The 23352-nt window shown below is 42.0% G+C and overlaps 1 protein-coding gene across 3 annotated transcripts in view; it reads right to left on the reverse strand.

Moving 5' to 3' along the window:
• ttc28 (tetratricopeptide repeat domain 28) overlaps nucleotides 1-23352 on the reverse strand; it is a 960596-nt gene that overhangs the window by 877895 nt on the left and 59349 nt on the right. The gene's annotated exons all lie outside the window — the stretch shown is intronic.

The raw sequence follows: 23352 nt of genomic DNA on the forward strand, positions 1-23352 counted from the left end.
AGACATAGGACCAACCTATCGAGTCCACTCTGCCATTCCATCATGGCTGATCCCCAATCTCATTCAACCCCATACACCTGTCCTCTCACCACATCTCTTGATGCCCCAACCAAGCAGGAATCTATCAACTTCCGCTTTGAATATACTTACAGAGTTAGCCTCCACCGCAGTCTGTGGCAGAGCATTCCACAGATTCATCACTCTTTGGCTAAAAGAATTCCTCCTTACTTCTGTTCTAAAAGGTCGACCCACAATTTTGAGGCTGTGCCCTCTAGTTCTGGATACCCCCACCAGAGGAAACATCCTCTCCACATCCACCTTATGTGAAATGGGGACAAATTCTTTTTCCCTCATTAGGCAGAGAGAGTCTGTGGTATGTTGAATTACTGGGTCAGTGAGTAGTCTTTGGGGTACTGCAAGTCTGTGTCTTTATTGATGCTTTGCTGCATGCTTGAGTGCTCGGTGGGGGGAGCACTGTTGCTTTTTTGCTGGTGGAGGAGAGGGTGGTCTTTGCTTTGCTGCTGCTTATGCTGGGGGGAGCTGGGGGGCTTTAGGGTTCTAACATTTAACTGTCATTCATTCTTTGGAGCACTCCTCAGTTTTCATGGATGGTCGCAAAGAAAAAGAATTTCAGGATATACATTGTATGCCTTTTTCTAACATTAAATGTACCTTTGAAACCTTTGAATCTAGTCCTTTCAACATTTGGTAGGTTTCAATGACATCCCCGCACATTCTTCTAAATTCCAGTGAGTATAGGCCCAAAGCTGCCAATCGCTCCTCATATGTTAACCCCTTCATTCCCGGAATCATCCTCGTGCATCTTCTCTGGACTCTCTCCAATGACAACACATCCTTTCTGAAATAAGGGGCCCAAAACTGTTGACATAATTCTAAGTGCAGCCTGACTAGTGTCACATGCAACCTGACTAGTGAATCTATGGAGGGGAATAAATAGTCGGCGTATCTGTATCAGTTCTGATGAAGGATCTCAGCCTGAAACATTGACTGTTTATTCCTTTCCATTGACGCAGCCTGACTTGCTGAGATCCTCCAGCTCCGTGTGTGTTAATCGTGGCACAACACTGTGGGCCAAAGGGGTCTGTACTGTACTGCTTTCTACTTCTGGCAATCCAGGCTCCAAAACAAAGCCCAGTTGAATTGTCACCTAACATCCATCTAAGCACAGCATCAATATAACGACCAACAGTGAAAAGATTGGACACTAAGAACTCATTCAGAATATACTGGAGCTTCTCGACCTAAGGAAGTCCATGAATAATGCTCAAAGATTCAAAGTACATTTATCATCGAAGTATGTACACAGAATACAACTATGAGATTCATCTTCCAGCAGGCAGCCACAAAACATAAAAACAGCATTGAACCCGTTCAAAAGAACATTAAACGCCCAACGCGTGAATAAAGGACCAAGCTGTGCAAATAGCAAAAAGCCAGTGTGCAGCACATAGAATATCAAACATCAAACCAGGAATGTTCAGTTAGCACTGCGCTGCTGGCCAATGCAGGGTGCAGGGCCATCTTTCATCAAAGCGCCTCAGTCCAATCAAACCCCTCAAAAACAACGAAAGAGTAACCAGAATCCAGAAACACATGCAGCGTGAACCTCAAACCAACACAACCAACAGTGATATACTGCTAAAGTTCACAAATCTACTTCTTTACCACTTTTTCTTTCAAATATGATTCTACTACCGAGCTATGTGTGATTAGATGCTGTGATTTACATTTTGATGGTGTGTTTTGTGGCCAACTGGGCGATCTGGTGCTTTCCCATCTCCGAGGGAGTTCGATGAGGTTTGAAGCAGAGTCTGCGGCCTAGAGGCCTGCTACCCTGGAGATGGGGCGCGAGCCGATGATTGACCCCATTGCTTTCTCTGTTTGAGGCGTTGAGCAAGGTCAAAGTCAACAAGGATGAAAGCAGAGGATGGGTGGGTGCTCAGTGTCATCTGCCTGCATTTGACTGGTCTTCCTCTCACTAGCTGCTGTCGGAAGAAAGGGAAGGAGTCTTGGGGTCCATGTTGCCAGCATTGATCGGTGAGGCGATGGACTCATTTTGGGAGTCTTTACAAATGCTGAATTGAAAATTCACACCTCAAGTTTTGGCAACAGCAATGGAGAAAAGGGCAGTCTTTCAGGGAACTACCGAAAATTTCTAAAACAGTATCCCACTGATTGATATTGCTACCTCCTCTGAATATCGGTGATTTATGTAAGTCAGGAGAGGGTTCAGCCTACTGTATATTTGATGGATATCTTGACTTGTCAAAATATACTAATAGAAGTTGAAAAGAACTGCTCACAAGAATGTGTGGGGTGACTTCCCACCTTTATCCACATGTGAGAAAAGGAGTAGTGGTTGTCATAGAGACATAAATCAGACCGGTCGGTGCAGAACAGATAGACCATATCTACACACAACAGGAAGATTCACTCCTTTTTGCTCTTAAGTAAGAGGATTGAAAAAATAAGCTGGGAGGTCTATAAGGCCAGTGCATTGCAACAGTTTCACACGGTGCATGTTTTACATTTGTATTCAACACTCAGATTGATGAGATTCTGATCAGAACCAGATCCCAACCAAGAAATAACACTTTCAGAGGCATGGTTTGACATTCTCCCTGTATACATAGATATTAGAGGTTCGTCAACAGAACTATTTCACTTCTGCCGTTAAAAGTTATGGGATGGTACTCTGTATGTTTATGTTAAACATTACTATTTCTGTGTACTAAGTATTAATAATTTATTCACAAGAAGGTGAAATGATTAAGGGGAAATGAGGGGAAACTTCTTCACTCAGAGAGTGGTGAGACTGGGGAATGAGCTGCCAGTGCCAAGTGATGAATGCGATTTCATTACAATGTTCAAGAGAAGTTTGGATAGGTATATGGTGAAACGTTTAAGGGGAACATGAGCAGAAACTTCTTCACTCAGAGGGTGGTGAGAATGTGGGACAAGTTGCCAGTGCAAGTGGTAAATATGAGAGCTCGATTTCAATGTTCAAGTGAAGCTTGGATAGCTACATGGAAGGGGGGGGTGGTATGGAGGGCTGTGGTCTGGGTGCAGTTGATGGGAATAGGCAGATTAAAAAATTCAGCATGGACTAGACAGGCTGAAGGGCCTTTTTCTCAGCTGTAGTTTTCTGTGACTCCTAGGAAAACAGAGTTTTAAGTAAAGCTATAGAGTATCAAGCCAAGAAGCCAAACAAACATTCAAACCTATAGTTCCAAGTAAATTGGATGATCCCAGTTCTGGAATGGCATGCAAACACAAAAGTGAGTTGCAATTAAAACAGATGTCTTTTTTTTCTGGGGGAGATCGTAAATCAACTTTTTGCATCTGTACTTACTCGGGAGACAGACACGGAGTCTATAAATGTGAAAAAATGCAGCCGCAAGGTCATGGACCCGATAGAGATTACAGAGGAGGATGTGTTTGCTGTCTTGAGGCAAATCAGGGTGGATATGTCCCCAGGGTCACAGATGTTCCCTAGGAACCTGTGGGAGGCTAGTGCAAAAATTACAGGAGCCCCAGCAGAGATACTTAAAATATCCTTAGTCACAGGTGAGGTGCAGGAGGATTAGAGGGCAGCTAAGGTCATTCCATTGTTTAAGCAAGTCTCTAAGAATAAGCCAGGAAATTACAGGCCAGTGAGCCTGACATCAGAAGTGGGAAAGTTATTGGAAGGTATTCTAAGGGACTGGATATATGAGTATTTGGAAAGACAGGTACTGATTACAGATAGTCAACATGGCTTTGTGCGTGTTAAGTCGTGTCTAACCAATCTTATAGGGATTTTAGAGGAAGTTACCAGGCAAGTTGATGAAAGCAAGGCAGTGGGTGTTAGCTACATGGACTTAAGCAAGGCCTTTGACAAGGTCTTGGGAGGTTGGTCAAGAAGGTGCAGTAGCTTAGCATTCAAGATGAGGTAGTAAACTGGATTGGACATTGGCTCTGAGAAAGAAGCCAAAGAGTGGTTGTGGATAGTTGCCTCTCTGACTGGAGGCCTATAACTTGTAGTGTGCCCCAGGGATGAGTGCTGGGTCTGTTGTTGTTTATCATCCACATCAACAATCTGGAAAATAATATGGTAAACTGGATCAGCAAATTTATGATGACACTAAGTGTAGTGGACAGCAAGGAAGACTATCAAAGCTTGCAACGGGATCTGGACCAGCTGGGGAAATGTGCTAAAAATGGCAGACAGAATTTAATGCAGACAAGTGTGAGGTGTTGCACTCTGGGAGGACCAACCACGATAGTTCATACACAGTGAGCAGTAGGACACTGAGGAGTGCAGTAAAACAGAAGGATCTGGGAATACGGATCTATAATTGCTTGAAAGTAGTGGCACTGGTAGATAGGGTTGCAAAGAAAGCTTTTGGCACATTGGCCTTCCTAAATCAATGCACTGAGTACAGGAGATGGGATGTTATGTTGAAGTTGGTGAGGCCTAATTTGAGATATTGTGTCCAGTTTTGGTCACCTACCTACAGGAAAGATGTCAATAAATTTGAAAGAGCACAGAGAACGTTTACAAGGATTTTGCCAGGACTGCCAGGACTGGAGGACCCGAGTTACCGGGAGAGGTTGAATAGGTTAGGAACTTCATTCCCTAGAGCAGAGAAGATTGAGGGGACATTTGATAGAGGTATACAAAATTATAGGCTGAAAGAACCCTGCTTGCATTTACCAACTGAGGTTCCGTGAGATGAGAACTAGAGGTCATGTGTTAAGGGTGAAAGGTGAAATGTTCAAGGAGAACATGTTCACTCAGAGGGTGGTGAGAGTGTGGAACTAGCTGCCAGTGCAAGTGGTGGATCCAGGGTCAATTTCAAAGTCTAAAAGAAATTTGGATGGGTACATGTATGAGAAGGGTATAAGGGTATAGGTCAATGGGACTAGCAGATTAATGGTTCGGCACTGAATAGATTGGCCAAAGGGCCTTTTTCTTCTGTGGTGTTCTGTGACTTGCTTGGAATTCTCATCAGGGTTACCAGCTAGAAGAATTAACATTTTTGGTCGATGACAACAAAATCCTTTGGAAAATCATCCACCCCAAACATTAACTATGCTCATCGACCTGATGAGCATTTTCGGCCCTTTGCTTTAACTTCACATTTCTACTATCTGCAGTAACTTTATTCTGTCTAAAACGCTGCAGATTTGATGCACCGAGATTTTTCCAGACATAAGGGCCTAGTTACGCGGAGGAGCTCAAAAAAGGTAGCTTTCATCATTTGAGTGGGTTAAGGTGTGCCAAATTGAGGGCTTCAAGATGAAGGTTATGAAAAGCTTGAAATAAATTACTTCCATCTGTTACTTTAACAAGATAAGCTTAAAAAGAACTGAACGTCAATTTAAAAAAAATCCTTAAACAGGGTGGTTAGAATGTTGGCTACTCTGCTATAAACCATTATTAAACAAGGACCGAGAAATAGCTGTACAAGGCAGTGAGAGAGGTATTAGAAACAGCAGAATATTAAAGGGTACAGGGAGTAAAAACAAGCAGGGTTGAACTCAGGGTCTTAACCTCTAGGCTTTCTTTTATCCCTGCAATGACATTGAATGATTCTGTACAGGCACAATCAGTGGGAGTCTTGATTTCCATCTATAACTGCGTTATTCCACGTTTGCCAGCTGCTATCCACAGGCATCTCAATCCTGACGCCTTTGTAGGACCTCTTGCTTCTGTGACCTTGAGTTAATTGGCTCGGTTAGTAAAACTGAATGAACATTTAAGATTAGTACAGGTAACCCGACAACAAAACTAACCCAAAATATGACTTCGCATTCAGGTGGCGAATATTTACAGTATTTTGCATTTTTCAGTTGTAATGAGATTGTAGCAAAATAAAACACAGTTTTTGTAGACACTATAGTGAAAACATGCATTCCTCTGCTGAAGTTTGCATTTGCTCTGTTTTTATTAACATAATTGCGCTCTTCTCTCCTGTTTGGCATTAGGCAGTAATGTGTGTGCAATCACTCTTCATGGGTATCACTTCTCCTCCTCCTTAAAGATAAAAGGATTTCCCCTGGCATTTTTATTTCTTTCACTCCCAAAACAGCTGCTCTCATAGTTCCTGGTCTTCAGCAGTGGGGGTTGTCTAGTGTCATCAGGTAGCATTTTAGAATATGCAGATCTCCAACCTTAAGCTAGTGAGAAACATTTCAAATGAAAATGTTGTCTATTATAGAGCACATACTTAGTTCCAATAAGGTGACTATCTATTCTTGAGGAAAGAGGCAAGATTTGGTGGTAAAAATAGGCAAGAGATTGGAATCAGAATCACTGATGTATGTCATGAAAGTTGCTGTTTTGCACAGCAGTTCTGTGCAATACATTTTTAAAATTCTATAAGTTACAATAAAGAATATATACGAAATACGTAAGTAGTGCAAAAAGAGAGCAGTGGTGTTCCCTTGAAACATCCGTCCTTGTGATTTTTAGTAAGTGACTTCGATGAGGAAGTGGAAGGGTGGGTTAGTAGGTGTACAGATGACACAAAGGTTAGTGGGGCTATGCATCATGGAGAAGTCTGTTGTAGCTTACAGTGGGATACTGGTAGGACACAGAGGTTGGGCTGAGAAGTGGCAGATGTGTGAAGTGATACACTTTGAAGGGTTGAACTTGAAGGCAGAGCTCAAGTATGGTACAATTCTTGCCAGTGTGGACGATCTTATAGTCCCTCAAAGTTTTCATGCTTATGTGTTGGCCTTCCAATTTAACTCCCCCCACCCCTCTTACCAGACCACCATATCACTTGATTTCCTGACAGCAATAGCATATGCTGTGTTGGCCTTTATTAATCTAGGGACTGAACTCAAGGGCCACGAGGTAATACTGCAGCTTTATAAAACACTGGTGACGGCATGCTTTGGAGTACTGCGTTTAGTTCTGGTCACTTCATTATGCAAGCTTGTGAGAAGGTGCAGAGATTTACCAGGATGCTACCCAAATTAGAGAGCATGATTTATGAGGAGAGGGTGAACCAACTAAAATTTTTCTCTTGGAGCGTAGGAGGGTGAGAGGTGACTTGATAGAGGCCAGAAGATAATAAGAGGCATATATAGAGTGGACAGCTCTTTTTCCAGGGCAGAAATGGGTAAATAAGAGGCATAATTGGAGGAAAATATAGGAGGGATGTCAGAGATAGTTTTCTTTTTACACAAAGAGCAGTAAGAGCGTGGAATGCACTGCCAGTGGTGGTGGTAGAGGTGGATACATTAGGAAGATTTCAGAGACTCATAGGCACATGGATGATAGGAAAATGGAGGGCTTTGTGGGGGAGAAGTGTCAGATATAGCTTGGAGCAGGTTAAAAGGCCAGCTATACAATTAAACAGTTCAATGTCTAGCCAATTAAACAGTTCTACATTTAGCCACATTATAATTAGATCCTGGTTGAGGGGTTGTCCTCTGAAGAAGAGTTGTATAAAATTGGCCTACCCTCAATAGAATTTAGATGAATGAGAAATGTTTCCGTTTCAAGTGTTTTTATTGTGAAGCAACATCAGCTTAACCACAACAGACAATGCCCTAAAGTACAATGTTTCTTTTTTCTTTTTTTTCTTATAACAACATAATGAAAATCAAATGAATGTATGTATAGTAAACAAGCAAAAAGCAAAGGAAACCCTACCACCCCATCTCCATTCCCCTTCCCAGCCTTTCCCTCCCCTCACCCCTCCCGTATGTGCTGTTTAGGTCCTACCACCCCCCACACTTAGTTCAGCTGTCAGTCTCTTCTAAATACAACAGTAATGGTTGCCAGGTTTTTTAAAGTTCCTTGAGTCTGTCCTTGATAACGTATCTTATCCTCTTTAGATGCAGAGTATCCATTAATACAATCAGCCATTGTCTGAGTGATGGAGTTTCCTCCTTTTTCCAGAACATCAGTATGAGTTTCTTTCCAATAAGTATGCCATAGGTCAGGAGTTGTTGCTGGGTAACCTGGAATTTATTTGACCTCACAGAAGTTCCAAAAATTATTAAAATGGGGTCTGGTATTATCTGAACCTTTAGTACCTTCGATAGGACCTCAAATATTTGTATCCAATACTGTTGTATCCTGGGACATAAAGCATAACTATGTAACAAGTTTGCCTCTGAAGACTTGCATTTCTCACACACCGGGGACACCTCTAGGAATATTTCATTAATCCTTACTTTTCAGTAATGTAGTCTATGTAGGATTTTAAATTGTATTAAACAATGCCTGGCATTGATGGAACAGGAGTTTACATACTCCACAGGAGTTTACATTCTCCAAAGCCTCATTCCATATAACCTCCTCTATCTCTGTACCCAACTCCTTTTCCCACTCTTTTTTAATATTATCCATTGTTGTATAGCAATTGTTTTGTATGGCATCATACAGATGGGCGATGATGTGTTCTGAACCTAAACATGACCTTAAATGATTATCTAATTTATCAGGTTCTGCCGTCTCAAAACCAGAAAGATGTGATCTTATATAGTGTCTTAGCTGGAGATACCTGAAAAAATGACTCTTTTGCAACCCGAATTTGTCCTGGAGCTGCCGAAACAACGCAAAAATCCCTTGTATGTATAAGTCTCCAACGCTGCGTATCCCTAATTCTCGCCATGCATCAAAGGCCCCATCTATACATGAGGGGATAAAAGAGGGGTTCGCTGGTATAGGTACAAGAAAAGATAGGGTTGTGAGTTTCAAATGCTTCCCCATTTGTCTCCACATCTGTATGGTGCTATGGATAATGGGATTGCCTCTATAACTGGCTTTATTTAACCAAATGGGGGACATAATGATTGCCCCTATGGAATATGGTAGGCAATCCTCACGCTCCATCTCCAACCATCCGGGAAGTACAACTGTATCATCTATCCAGTATACTATATGGCTAACGTTAGCAGCCCCGTAATAAAAAATAAAGTTCGGTAGTGCCAGGCCCCCCACTAGTCTTATTCTTGCAGAGATGTTCTCTCCTAATTCGATGGACTTTATAATTCCATATAAAAGGTAGAATTATCCAATCTAATCCTTTAAAAAAGGTTTTCGTAAGATAGAGGGACAGGTTCTGAAATAGATAGAGCAGCTGGGGAAGGAAGATCATCTTGACTGCATTTACTCTACCCACTAAAGAAATTGGGAGTGCCTTCCAAAATTCTATTTTCTTTTTAATCTTTTCAATTAGTGGGGTAAAATTTGCTTCAAAGAAAGAACTATACTTTTTGGTTATTGCAATTCCAAGGTAAGCAAACTTCTCAAGGGTTATTTTGAATGAAAATTGTTTAAGCCCCTCCTCTTCTTCTACTCGGACCGGGAATAATTCACTTTTCCCCCAATTAATCTTATACCCCGAGAAAGTGCCAAATAAATGGACTATTTCCAGCAAAACTGGAATAATAATGTATGGTTTCGTTACAAACAACAAAACAGCGTCCGCATTAAGGGAAATTTTGTTGATAGTATATTCTGTATTATACCCATAGATTTCGGCATGAGAATGTATAGTCTCCACCAGTGGTTCCAGGGCCAACGCAAACAATAAGGGACTTAATGCACAGCCCTGTCTTGTGCCCCTGTGCAAACTGAATGGTTCTGAGAGGGTCTGATTAGTAAGTATTTTAGCACTAGGGTTACTGTACAGTAGCTTAATCCAAGTTATAATTTTGTCTCCCATTCCAAATTTCTTCAAAACCTCATACAGGGATTGCCATTCCACTTGGTCGAATGCTTTCTCAGTATCTAAACCTAATATTATAGGGTCTTCCTTAGGTTGTCTTGGGGAATGCATTATATTAAGAAGGCGCCTGATGTTATGGAAAGAATTCCTTTTAGGGATAAACCCAGTTTGATCTGAGTGTACCAAATTATTTAGCTGCTGACTGAGTCTCCTTGCCAGCGTTTTAACCAAAATTTTCTGATCCGAATTTAGCAGTGAAATCGGCCTATAAGATCCTATAAGCATGATAATGGCCTCGCTCAGGGTTTGGGGTAACCTGCCAGTTTCAAACGACTTTCTATACATCCCTACCATATAAGGTGCTAATAAGTCACCAAACTGCTTATAAAACTCATTACCTATTCCATCCGAGCCTGGACTCTTGCCATTTTTCAGGGATCTTATTGTTCTTACTATTTCGGCATTTGTAATCGATGAATGAGAAATATTTCCAAAACAAAGTCAAAAAGAAGTTCTGATGGATCTGACAAGTAAAGTAGAAGTAAGCAAAGCTGACAAACTGGATCTGTACAGGTATAAGAGGTGGGATTTGGGACCGTGGGGAGGAGCAATTTCTTTATGAGAAGGCTTCCGGTAAGATGGAGGCTCACATGCTTGCAGCAGCCTCGCCGGGTCCAGACAAAGGTGTAATTGTTTGTCCTTTACATCTTTTTTTTATGATTGCAAAACACTGCTGGATAGTAAGAACACCAGGTACTGCTGACCTACCCCAGTAGTGGAGTTGCTCGATACCGGAGGAGCTGGGCTTGTTGCAGACCATGTTGCCGCCCGCTACAGGAAAGTGTCGGATTCAGTGTGCAGACAGTGCACGGTCTCACAAACGGTGTGAGTGATTGCCCTGTGTCTTTTTCTTGTGCTCACAAGACCCCGTTGGACATGAGTAATGTTTAACACTGCTAGTCTGGTTCACAGGTTCATTGGCGAGACCGACGGCGGGGGAACAGGATGGCCTCAGTTGTAACGCGGATCAGGTCCTCGTGCCCCAGGGTGTTCTGTTTCAGCTGCCCAGGGAGAAGACACCGGCAGTAGTGCTGGGCTGAAGGTTGGCCCCTCCCATCAGTGCTGCCACCCCCCCCAGTGTTCGCTCGGTGGAAAACAATCTGAATTGCGTTCGTCTGCAGCTGCGCTACCGCATGATGACTGGATTGCTGTGGGCTTGTTCTTGCCAACACCATCGCATGCACCATCAATCTACAGGACATGACAGTCAGGAACTTGGGTTATACTATTAATAATTTTGTGTGACTGTATATTTACTACTATCGTAATTATAAGTGCTTTATGTTCCTTGTGCTATGTATGACTGCTGGTAGAGTGCTTTGCACCTTGGCCCCAGAGGAACACTGTTTGGTTTAGCTGTATTCAGGTATGGTACTATGACAATCAAGCTTGAACTTGTATGCCTTTGGATCTTGCTGTCTGAAAGAACCATGGATGTTTAGTCACCATGTTCACTAAAGACTGGGATAAACTGATTTTTTGTCATTAGGGAATCAAGGGATATGTTTGTCTGTGAGAGAGGGGAGTTAAATTGGAAGATTAGCCATATTCAGAGTGACAGGCAGAGAAAGGTCAAAATAAACTATTTTACTCCTCCCTCAATGTCTTGCCTTCTTATGGACACAGAACTGAACTTCCACTTATTAGACTCAGCATTTCAGAGCCATTAATATCAAAAACCTGTCATAAAAACTTAACCTGCAACTCTCCACAATCTCCAGTGCATGTTCAAGGAATGATTAGATTAGATTAGATTAGATTATGAGGACACTCAGTCCTCGTTTATTGTCATTTAGAAATGCATGCATTAAAAAATGATACAATGTTCCTCCAGAATGATATCACAAGAAACACAGGACAAACCAAGACTAAAACTGACAAAACCACATAATTATAACATATAGTTACAATAGTGCAAAGCAATACTGTAATTTGATAAAGAGCAGACCATGGGCACGATAAAAAAAGTCTCAAAGTCCCGATAGCCTCATCACCTCACGCAGACGGTAGAAGGGAGAAACTCTCCCCGCCATGAACCTCCGAGCGCCGCAAACTTGCCGATGCAGCACCTTTGGAAGCACCTGACCGCAGCCGACTCTGAGCCCGTCCAAAAACTTCAAGCCTCCGACCAGCCCTCTGCCGAGCGCTTTGACCCTTCCCCGGCAGCCGAGGACTTGGGGCCTTCCCCTCCGGAGATTTCAGACCACACAGTAGCAGCAGCAGCGAAGCAGGCATTTCAGAAGTTTCACCAGATGTTCCTCCGTGCTCTCACATTGTCTCCATCAAATCAGGATTGTGCACGGCACCCTACTTGACAAATAACAGATATTATTCACCGGAGTGGCCGCTGTGAGCTGCGTCGCGCGGCCACCTTCTCCGCAGGGACCTGGCAAGCACAGTTTGAGTGCCTTGCAAAAGGCTATCTATCACAAGTGAGATAATGAACCTCAGTTTGTGAATGTCTTGGTCTTACAAACAGTGCAACGCAAACCAGAATTCCCACTGCTGCCTGTAAGGAGTTTGTACGTTCTCCCCACGACCACGTGGGTTTCCTCCGGGTGCTCCAGTTTCCTCCCACAGTCCAAAGAGATACCAGTTAGTAGGTTAATTAGTCACTTAATTTTCCCGTGATTAGGTCAGGATTAAATTGGGGGATTACTGGGTGGCATGGCTTGAAGGGCCAGAAGGGCCTATTCCACACTATATATAGATCAGTCAGTTCACAAAGTGCATGACAGAATCTCCATAGCAGCTGCTAGTCCCTCTGTATAACACAAACTAATGGTCAAGAGGAAAAGGAACTCTGTTTTGTTTCCTCTCTATCGGTAGCCTTATGTTTGTCTGTAGCGTAAAAATAATGTCCTGGCTGAAACAACCAACTCAGAGATCAAATCCATCCTCTGTCCATGCCTCACTTGCGATTCAAAATACATTTATTATCAAAGTATGCATGCAGTATTCAACCCTGAGATTGGTCTTCCCACAGACAGCCACGAAACAAAGAAACACCATGGAACTCATGCAAAGAAAAACATCCCCCCCCACCACCACCACACACAAAAGATAAATAGCACCAACGGCAACAAGAAAGAACCAGTGAGAAGACAGAATATAGAACACTAATTCCAAAGAGTCCATATTCAGTTCAGCTCAGTCGTCTTTATCTGCAGTCCATCCTGATTCAAAGTCACCCAAAATAACAACAGCAAAGGAGCGATCAGAAACGCATCATAATGTGAACTACATTAAAAGAGTCATGACCAACTCGATAATAACAAAAACAGAAAATGCCAGATGAATTCAGCAGGTCAGGCAGCATCTGTTTCACAATGAAACACCAAATTCAGTGGATTCTAGTCAGCTGGCAACTACTTCAGGATGAAACCCTAAATACAGTGGATTCCGGTTAACTGGGACACATCGAGACCAGCACAGTTTGATCCAATTAGGCAGCTGCCCCAAGTAGTCCAAGTTTCATGGAAAGAGTTCAAATGGTATAAAAAAGACAACTACTGGTTAACTGAGTAAAAATTTAAATAAAATACAGAACAAATTAGAACACTATCAATACTATTACAAAACCGTAGAACTGTATATTAGTTCGTAATAGTTATCAAAGGAGGAATTCATATGCCATGTTCTTTTGATTGACTGTAAATTAGAGCTTTCCAACCTGGGGTCCACGGAATCCTTAGTTGATGGTATGAGTCCAAATCATAAAAAAGGTTGGGACCCCCGCTGAAAATGAACACACGTGATGCAGATAATGAACTGCCTTCCATACAGTGCTATCAATGATTGCATCCTCAAAATCTTCATTTTCATTGTAACATTCAAGATGATTGACGATATCTTCAAATTCTTCATAGTTCCTAACTTGTTGAAGTCATGAAATCATTTCATTTTCACTCCTGGCCACTCCTTGCATCTCCAAGCCTGAATGCTTGTAACTGCAGTGACCAAAACAGTTCTGAGTTGTCTTACTGCTTATCTCTTGCCATTTTTGAACAAAAACAAACATAAGTGATGCTATTTAAAAACTGTTCGCTCCAAGTACGGCGTAGTGCCTAATGGCCACACGAGTACACGCGACTGACACTGGTTAGAAACTTCAGCAACAGTCTCCTGTCCCATTTAAGAGCTATACTGTCCTAAATGAGCATCTGTCTCAATTAATCAATGGCCCTATTATCTGGAATCCACTGTATTGTTCCAGAACAGAAGGCAGGTGGAAACCCTAAGAAAATGAGCCCTACCTGGATAATGTACTGGGCTGAATATGCATGGTATGAACCAGCCTGTTCTGGACCCAAATCATTTTATCTGATGATAGACCATAAGATATAGGAGCAGAAGTAGGCCATTCAGCCCATTGAGTCTGCTCCGCCATTCAATCATAGGCTGATCCAATTCTTCCAGTCATCCCCACTCCCCTGCCTTCACCCCATACCCTTTGATGCTCTGGCTAATCAAGAACCTATCTATCTCCGCCTTAAATACACCCAATGACTTGGCCTCCACAGCTGCTTGTGGCAACAAATTCCACAGATTTACCACCCTCTGACTAAAGTAATTTCTCCGCATCTCAGTTCTAAACAGACGTTCTTCAATCCTGAAGTCATGCCCTCTTGTCCTAGAATCCCCAACCATGGGAAATAACTTTGTCATATCTATGTGCCTCATGGGTAGCATCTTGTCAACGGCCTTCTGAAAATCCAAGTACACCACAACTACTGCATCTCCTTTGTCTGCCCTGCTTGTAATTTCCTCAAAGAATTGCAGTAGTTTTGTCAGGCAGGATTTTCCTTTCAGGAAACCATGCTGGCTTTGACCTATTGTGTGCCTTCAGATACTCTGCAATTTCAACCCTAACAATCGATTCCAACAACTTCCCAACCACTGATGTCAGGCTAACAGGTCTATAGTTTATTTCTGCTGCCTCCCACCCTTCTTAAATAGCAGAGTAACATTTGCAATTTTCCAGTCATCAGGTACAATGCCAGAATCTATCAATAGAATCTATCTATGCCAGAATCTATCTATGATACACCCAACTCAAGCTGAAGGCAACACATATTGACTGGTGCAATCAGGTTCATGGCAAGTAGGGAGGTACGAGGTTCCGTGGCCCTTCAAACCTGTTCATTCAACAAAATTACTCTTGATCCTCTCTCCCATTTAGGCTTCCTGGCTAAATCCCTAGCAATAATGAATCTGCTGGAGGAACTCAGCGAGTTAGCAGGTAAGAGGAAATGGATTTTGTCGGTGTTTTGGGTTGTCAGGAATCCAGATCCCAGCATTGGTGGTCTCTTGTCTTTCTTGGTAAAATTCCTATCCCTTAACTGTCTAAAAATTAATGTCTCAGTGTAGAGTTAGTGAATGTGTCAGTGGATTGTGGCTGTAAATCTGTGGCCAATTGATCCTATCCCTTGATTTAATTTTTAATCCCTGCACATAAAATGCACTTCTCCCAGCCTTGGGGTCAAATGAGAAATAGCAACACCCACAGCCACTGATCCTAGAGATCTGATCAACTCAAGGATATCTGCAGCTCAGACAGAGTGCTGCGATAATTTAGTGCCGAATGCTTGCTTCTGCTTTAAGACCAGGCCATTGCAACAATGAATTCTTTGATGTGCACAGTAACTGCTGGGGTCTGTCAGAGAGCCTGAAAGTCATTTCTAAGTATTCCTGTTAGTCATGGACGGGTGCCAACAGTCAAATGGGAAGAATTTTACCCACAGCACTGACTGCAATTAAGAAACGCATTGTTAACCAACATTTGCAGTAAGCACACTAATCGAAGCTGTTTGGCTAAAAAGGTTTATCTTTCTCATTAAGTTTTACTTTCCATGTTACAAACAGGACTCGGCCACACTTCAAACAGTAGCACTCTGAAGTATTTATTTCATACAATCTCATTCATGCAAAATATTGGTAAATTGAGATAGGCATTTATTACTTGCATTGTGAAACCTCGCTGCTTTCCTCAAGAGACAGTCATCACCCTCAACATTGAGATGGTTTACAGAGAGGAGGCGGAAAAGCCCGAGGACTGGTGCCAGGCAAATAACCTCTTCCTCAACGTCAACCAGACAAAGGAGAAATTGCACCACTCACTTTCCTCTTTACATCGTCGGCACATCAGTGGAAATTGCGGGCAGCTTCAAACTCTTGCAAGTACACGTCTTGCACAACTTCCCATGGTCCCAGAACACATCCTACCGAGTCAGGAAAGCTCACCAACATCTCTACTTTCTCAGGAGTCTAAAGAGAGCTGGACTATGCACATAAGTACTCGTGTCATTCTACAGATGTGCAGTAGAGAGCATCCCAACAAGATGCATTGCTGCTTGGTATAGAAACTGCACTGTGCTGGACAGGAAGGCTCTGAAATGGGTAATCAAAACTGCCTAATACATCACCAGCACCAGCCTACCTGCCATCAAGGACATAGAGTGCTGTGCAGAAGTCTTAGTCTCATATATAAATATATAGCTAAGACTTTTGTGCAGTACTGTAATTTTATGTATTGCACTGTACTGCTGCCACAGGAAAAAAGACAAATTTCATGACATTTGTGAGTGATGGTAAATCTGATTCGAGTGGGAAAGGAGCAGGGAGAGGAGAATCATCGTTGGGAAAAGGGGAAGGCGCAGAATGCACCAGCTAGACATTCAGGAATGATCAATAAACTAATTGTTTGAAATCAAATGTCCTTGCCTGGTGTCTCAGGGCTGGGTGTGTCTGCATCTGTGCCACCCCCTCCCACCCCTGGCACTCCTTCTCTGCCAACTGTCCTACACCCCTTCCGTGGCGCTCCACCCTCATCATTCCCAACATCCTATGCCACCAGATTTACAAACTCGCTCCTCACTCCATGTTGACAAGTACAATCCTGTGCAAAAGTCTTAAGTACCCTGCATGTGCCTCAGACTTTTGCACAGCACTGTTATATACAGAAGGATGCCAGAAAGGGGACAGTAACATCATGAAGGTTCCCACCCTGCTCATGGACTGTTTGTCCCCACTCCCACCAGGGAGGAGGCTATGTAGCATCCACGCCAGGACCACCAGCCTCAAAAACAGTTACTTTCCCCAAACGGTAAGGCTGACCAACACCTCCACCCACTAACACACCCCCGACCACCACCACTTTATTATTTCCTGTCAGTCACCTTATGTCCAAACACTAATGAGACTAGCATCACTTTATGGACATGCAATCGTAAGTATCTCAATGATTTGAATACCCTCAAATCATCAAATCTATTCCTCAGGCTAAATGATCATCCCAAAGAATCCCCAGATTTCTCTATTCCCCACCCCTCCAAGGGTGTTGGTCTATTAGATCAATTTAAAGTGGAGATAATGATTGAGACTAGTATAAATCAGCCATGATACCAAAGTACAGGACTGACCACCAGCACCTGGTGACCTATTCTGGCTCTTGTATGCTGAAGTATCACAGCACTAGCAACCACACTTAAATGCCTTTACTGTATCAACCATAGCTCCCCCTCACTCCTTTATCAGGATTGCCAGATTCAAAACCCATTTCAGAGATTCGAACGCCAAAACCAAGTTAGAGATAACGTCCCTCAAATGAAACATTAAATCCTGCTCTTGTCCGTGGATGCTGCCTGATCTGCTAAGTTCCACCAGCACTTTGTGTGTGTTGCTCAGATTTCTGGCATCTGCAGACTTTCTCTTGTTTGTGAAACCCTGTTCTACGTCAGAATCAGGCTTAATATCATCAGTATATATCGTGAAATTTGTTAACTTTAATACATAATATTAGAGGGGAGAACAGTCAATTACAATAAACATATATATAAAATAATTAAATAGGCAGTGCAAAAATAGAAATTTTAAAAAGTAATGAGTTAGTGTTCAATGTCCAATCAGAAATCATATGGCAGAAGAGGAAAAAAGCTGTTCCTGAAGCACCGAGTGTGTGCCTTCAGGCTTCTATATCCCCTCCCTGACAGAAGCAATGGGAAGGGGGCATATCCTGGCTGATGGGGGTCCTTAGAGATGGATGCCACCTCTTTGAGGCATCACTCCTTGAAGATCTCCTGGATACTATGGAGGCCAGCACCCATGATGGAGCTGACCAAGTTTACAAATCTGTGCAACAGACCCCTGTACCAGACAGCGATACAGCCAATTAGAATGCCCCCACTTCAATGTTAAAAAAAATCACCTGGCTTTCAGTTAAAAACAGAACAGTGGGGTTATCTCCATTCTCTTGCCCAATATTTACTCCTCAATCAAGAACAATAACAAGAACACCTGTTTATAGGAATTTATTGGATGCAAAAGTTATTCATTACCTTTTAACACATTTTAGGTATAGCCACTGTAGCGACAATGGGCCATTAAGAAAACTATTTCATTCCCAATCCCATTCGCCTCTGTAAATAAAGCTGAGATTTGTGTGGAAATTCTACCTATTATCAGTTTTAAAATCACAGCAAACTGGGACTACTATAAATTTAGTTCTTCAAAGTTTGAGTTCAAAAGTTCAAAGTAAATTTATTATCAAAGTACGGGTATGTCATCATATAAGCAGTGAGAATTATTTTCCTGTGGTCATAATTAATAAATCCAATAACCATAATAGAATCACTGAAAAACCATACCCAACAGGACGGACAAACAATTAACCTGCAAAAGACAACAAAACTGTTCAAATACAAAAAGAAAAAAATAATACACAAAGAAGAACATGAGATGAAGAGTCCTTGAAAGTGAGTCCATAGGTTGCGGGAAGAGTTCAGTGCTGGGGCAAGTGAAGCTGAGTGAAGTTATCCCCTCTGGTTCAAGAGCCTAATGGTTGATGGGTGATAGCTGTTGTGTGGGTCCAAAGAATCCTGTATCTTCTTCCTGATGGCTGCAGTGAGAAGAGAGTACGTCCTGCATGGCGGGTCCTTAATGATGGATGCTGTTTTCCCGTGACAAACCTCTGTGTAGATGTGCTTGATAGTGGGGAGGACTTTAGCCATGATGGACTGGACCACAGACGCTACTTTTTGCAAGATTTTCCATTCAAGGGCTTTGGTATTTCCATACCAGGCTGTGATGCAACCACTCAAAGTACTCTCCGCCACACATCTATAGAAGTTTGTCAGAGTTTTAGATGATGCACTGTTGTGCTTTTTCATAATGGCACTGCTGTGCTGGACCGATCCTCTGAAATGAGAACACCAAGGAATTTAAAGTTGCTGACCCTTTCCACCTCTGATCCCCTGAGGAGGACTGGCTCATGGACCTCTGGTTTCCTCCTCCTGAAGACAAAAATCAGCTCCTTGCTGACACTGAGCAACTTCAGGATCCTTCAGCCTAAATTATTTAGCAATAACGTTTCAAGATACCTCCTTTTTTTTTCCAATCTGTATGTTCACCTTCTCCAAACTTTCCCCATACAAGAAGTGGGAATTAATCCTACACTGGTGTACAGAACATCCTTTAGCATAGATTTTTTTTCCAGGAGTCAAGTTGAGTTGAGATTGAAAAATACAAGTTATTAAATTAGCAATTGCTTTTGCCATACCAAGATACAGATCAGAAGCAATAAAGGTCCACTGATCGTTTTCTGTGGTTCCCAGAATTATCACCATACCCTTTAGACAAAAAATAATATTTACTCAATATTTCATGCTTACTTTTACTTTGATTAAAATTGTAAAAGCTTTCACAAGTTACTGCTCATCAAAATCTAAACAAAGTGCAACTCGTTAAGTTTCTTGAATATATATTTAGTGAGCAATTGTCTCAAAGAAACCATTTAAGACTTGCTAGATAAGATCTGCTTCTTTCTAAATCAATGCTGGCTAACTCATATTAAACTGGGATTTGTGTGGTGCTCTAAAGAGGCCTTTGCCTCATTACTTCCACCTTTATAGTTGTTAAATCTATAGGTTGTCAGATTTTCACTCCTTTTAAGCACTGATGCCACTTTGGTATTGCACAGTGTTTAAATGTTTGCCCATGATTACAGCCTACACTCCACATATGTCCTCTGTTTCCTGGTACAGAGAATATGAACTTCAAATACGTACAGTTCCGAGCCACATTGAGCTTTTTAACACTTTAAATATAACGCAAAGATTTAACAAAGTGTTGACGGAAAGCTGGGAACAAGTGAATGAGATATAAAGTAATTGTGGGTGGGGGGGATAGAAAGACAATACAGAGGATTGGATTGAAAATCAGGAGATAACACAGAGACAGGAAATCACTCAGCTTGAGAAGAGGAAGGGTATAGTGAAGATGAAAACAGGGACAGAAAGAAAAAGAAATAATTGAAGGTAGAAGAGAGCTGAAAGTTAAACAAGGAAATAAACATTTTGTGAAAGGAGTTTTTACTTAACCTGTTCTTACACTGGATCGAAAAGAGAAGTTGCAAATATTTACACACCTTGTCGATAAAGGGTGAGTGGGACAGCTCAGCACATCATTGGGACTCAACTACTAGACCTGGAGACAATCAACAACACTCAACCTCTAAGGCATGCCCATAACGTCACTGAAGACCCATCCCATCCCAGACACTGTCTGTTCAATCTCCTGCCATCTGGTAGGAGATACAGAACCATCTTAGTCAAGGCAGTAAGACTGAAAAACAGCTTCTTCCTGAGGGCTGTTGTGTAGTTAAATAATGCTACGCCCAGGCTTGTCAATGGCCTTTTGAGTATTATGGACTATCAAAGTCACTTGCTGCATCCAGACCAGATGAACTGCACACTTGAGTTCTGAAAGAGGTAGTGGTAGAGATTGTGGAGGCATTAGAAATGATCTTTCAAAAGTCATTTGGCTCTGGCATGGTGCCAGAGGCCTGGAAAATTGCAAATGTCACTCCGCTCTTTAAGAAAGGAGGAAGGCAACAGAAAGTAAACTACAGACCAATCAACCTGACCTCAGTGGTTGGGAAAATGTTGGAGTCAATTGTTAGGATGAGGTTATGGAGTACTTGATGACACAGGACAAGATAGGACAAAGTCAGTATGGTTTCCTTAAGGGAAAATCTTGCCTGATGAACCTGTTGAGATTCTTTGAGGAAATTACACATAGGATGGAGAAAGGGGATGCACTGGATGTTGTATATTTGGACTTTCAGAAGGCCTTTGACAAGGTGCCACATGTGAGGCTGCTTACCAAGTTAAGAGCCCATGATATTACAGGAAAGTTACTGGTATGGTTAGGGCATTGGCTGACTGGTAGGAGGCAGCAAGTGAGAATAAAAGGATCCTTTTCTGGTTGTCTGCCAGTAACTGGTGATGTTCCGCAGGGATCAGTGTTGGGACCACTTCTTTTTATGCTGTATATCAATGATTTAGATGATAGAATAGATGGCTTTGTTGCCAAGTTTGCAGATGATACGAAGATCGGTGGAGGGGCAGGTAGTGTTGAGGAAGCAGGTAGGCTGCAGAAGGTCTTAGACAGATTAGGAGAATGGGCAAGAGAGCAGCAATGAAATACAATGTTGGAAAATGCTTGGCATGCACTTTGGTAGAAGAAATAAATGTGCAGACTATATTCTAAATGGGGAAAAAAATCCAAAAATCTGAGATGCAAAGGGATATGACAAATAAATCTTTCTGCACTTAAAGCTGGCATCTGACTTGTGCAGAACACCCTAAAGGTTAACTTGTATGTAGAGTCGGTGGTGAGGAAGGTAAATGCAATGTTAGCATTCATTTCAAGAGGTCCAGAATACAAGAGCAGGAATGTGATGCTGAGGGTTTATAAGGCACTGTTGAGGCCTCACCTTGAGTATTGTGAACAGTATTGGGCTCCTCATCTAAGAAAAGATGTGCTGGTATTGGAGAAGGTTCAGAGGAGGTTCACAAGGATGATTCCAGCAACGAAAGGGTTATGATACAAGGAACATTTGATAGCTCTGGGTCTGTACTCGCTGGAAATTAGAAGGATAAGTGGGGATCTCATTGAAACCTTTTGAATGTTGAAAGACATAGACAGAGTTGATGTGGAAAGGATCTTTCCCATGGTGGGGGAGTCTAGGACAAGAGCGCACAGCCTCAGGATAGAAGGATGTCCATTTAAAACAGAGATGCAGAGAAATTTCTTGAGCCAGAGGGCGGTGAATTTGTGGAATTTATTACCATAGGCAGATGTGGAGCCAGGTCGTTGGGTGTATTAAAGGCAGAGCTTGATAAGTTCCTGACTGGACATGGCATCAAAGGTAACAGGGAGAAGGCTGGGGAGTGGGACAAAGGAGGGGAAAAACGATCAGCCATGATTGAATGGCAAAACAGACTCAATGGGCCAAATGGCTTAATTCTGCTCCTAGGTCTTATGGTCTTATGTACATATAGGAATTTGTTTTTAATTAATCCATATTGCATGCATATCTGTTTTGCATGGATTGGAGTAACACTGCAATCTTGTTGTCTTGAGCAATGACGGTGGAGTTCTATTTTATTCTATTGTTAAGGGAATATGACAAATTAATCCTTCTGCACTTAAAGCTGACATCTGCATTATCTCTGAGCATCTTCATTCACCATAAGGGATGCAGAAATAACTGATGTCCTTAATGCACCTAAGCCTAAGAATCACTTCTGAATCTCTCCACTACATCAACAACTGCAGAAAGTAATATCAAAAATAGTTTGTAGCTTCCCTAAATAGTAACAGAAAAATTGACCATTATCAACCCTTTTTTTCCACTATTTCTTTGTTTAAAATTCATGAATCTTAGAAACAAGTATACTATTACGTTAATATTACAAACCCAAAATATCAGTGGATGTTCTCTGCACATGCACGGGAAAGTCTATATTTTAAATTCCCTGGATCAATCTTAATATAAGCAATGCCATCAAATAAACCAAATATAACATCTGTTCTCAATGGATATGCCTGTTTTCAGTAAGTGTAATACATGTATCAGGTCTGGCTCAACCTACACAATCACAAAGAAAACCAGCAGCCTCAGACTTTACACAGACAACCAAATAACAGCCGGAAGAAAAGCAATAATATGTTAAGTAACCTACCTAAACTTGTATGAAGATTCAAAGTACATTTACTTTCAAAGTATGTATGTAGTATACAACCCTGAGATTCGTTTTCCCATAGACAGCCTCAAACCAGAAAAAAATCATGGAACCCATTGTTAGAGTGATTTTACATTTAGCAAATGCCTTCAGCCACCAATCTTCAAATCAGAATATAAATTGATTTAATTTAAAATGCATCTCTGAACAATAGGTTCATAATAGCTTGAATCACAGACCAGACAATGCTGATTAAAGTTCATTTAGATATCCGACACAGCCAGGCACATCGTAAAGTGGAGAACATGCAAGGACGTAAGCTGTTGGTGAAATGGCCAAAGTCTAACAGCAAGGAGTGGGAAACCATCAATGCAGATGTGAGCCTGATCTTAAGTGGCAAAAAGGGATCAGCAGAAAAGAAGTTGGAGAGGATGGCAGCAGCAGAAGAAAGCAGCAATTGGATTTGGATTAAAAGGAAAGCCAACAACTGGACTGCAAGATGAAGACAGGAGGGTATGGAACTGAGGAGGTTGTATCTGGGACGCCAGGTAGCACCGTTGAGCCCTCTGGAG

This window comes from Mobula hypostoma, chromosome 27 (assembly GCF_963921235.1).
Source record: "Mobula hypostoma chromosome 27, sMobHyp1.1, whole genome shotgun sequence".
Taxonomy (NCBI): Eukaryota; Metazoa; Chordata; class Chondrichthyes; order Myliobatiformes; family Myliobatidae; genus Mobula; species Mobula hypostoma.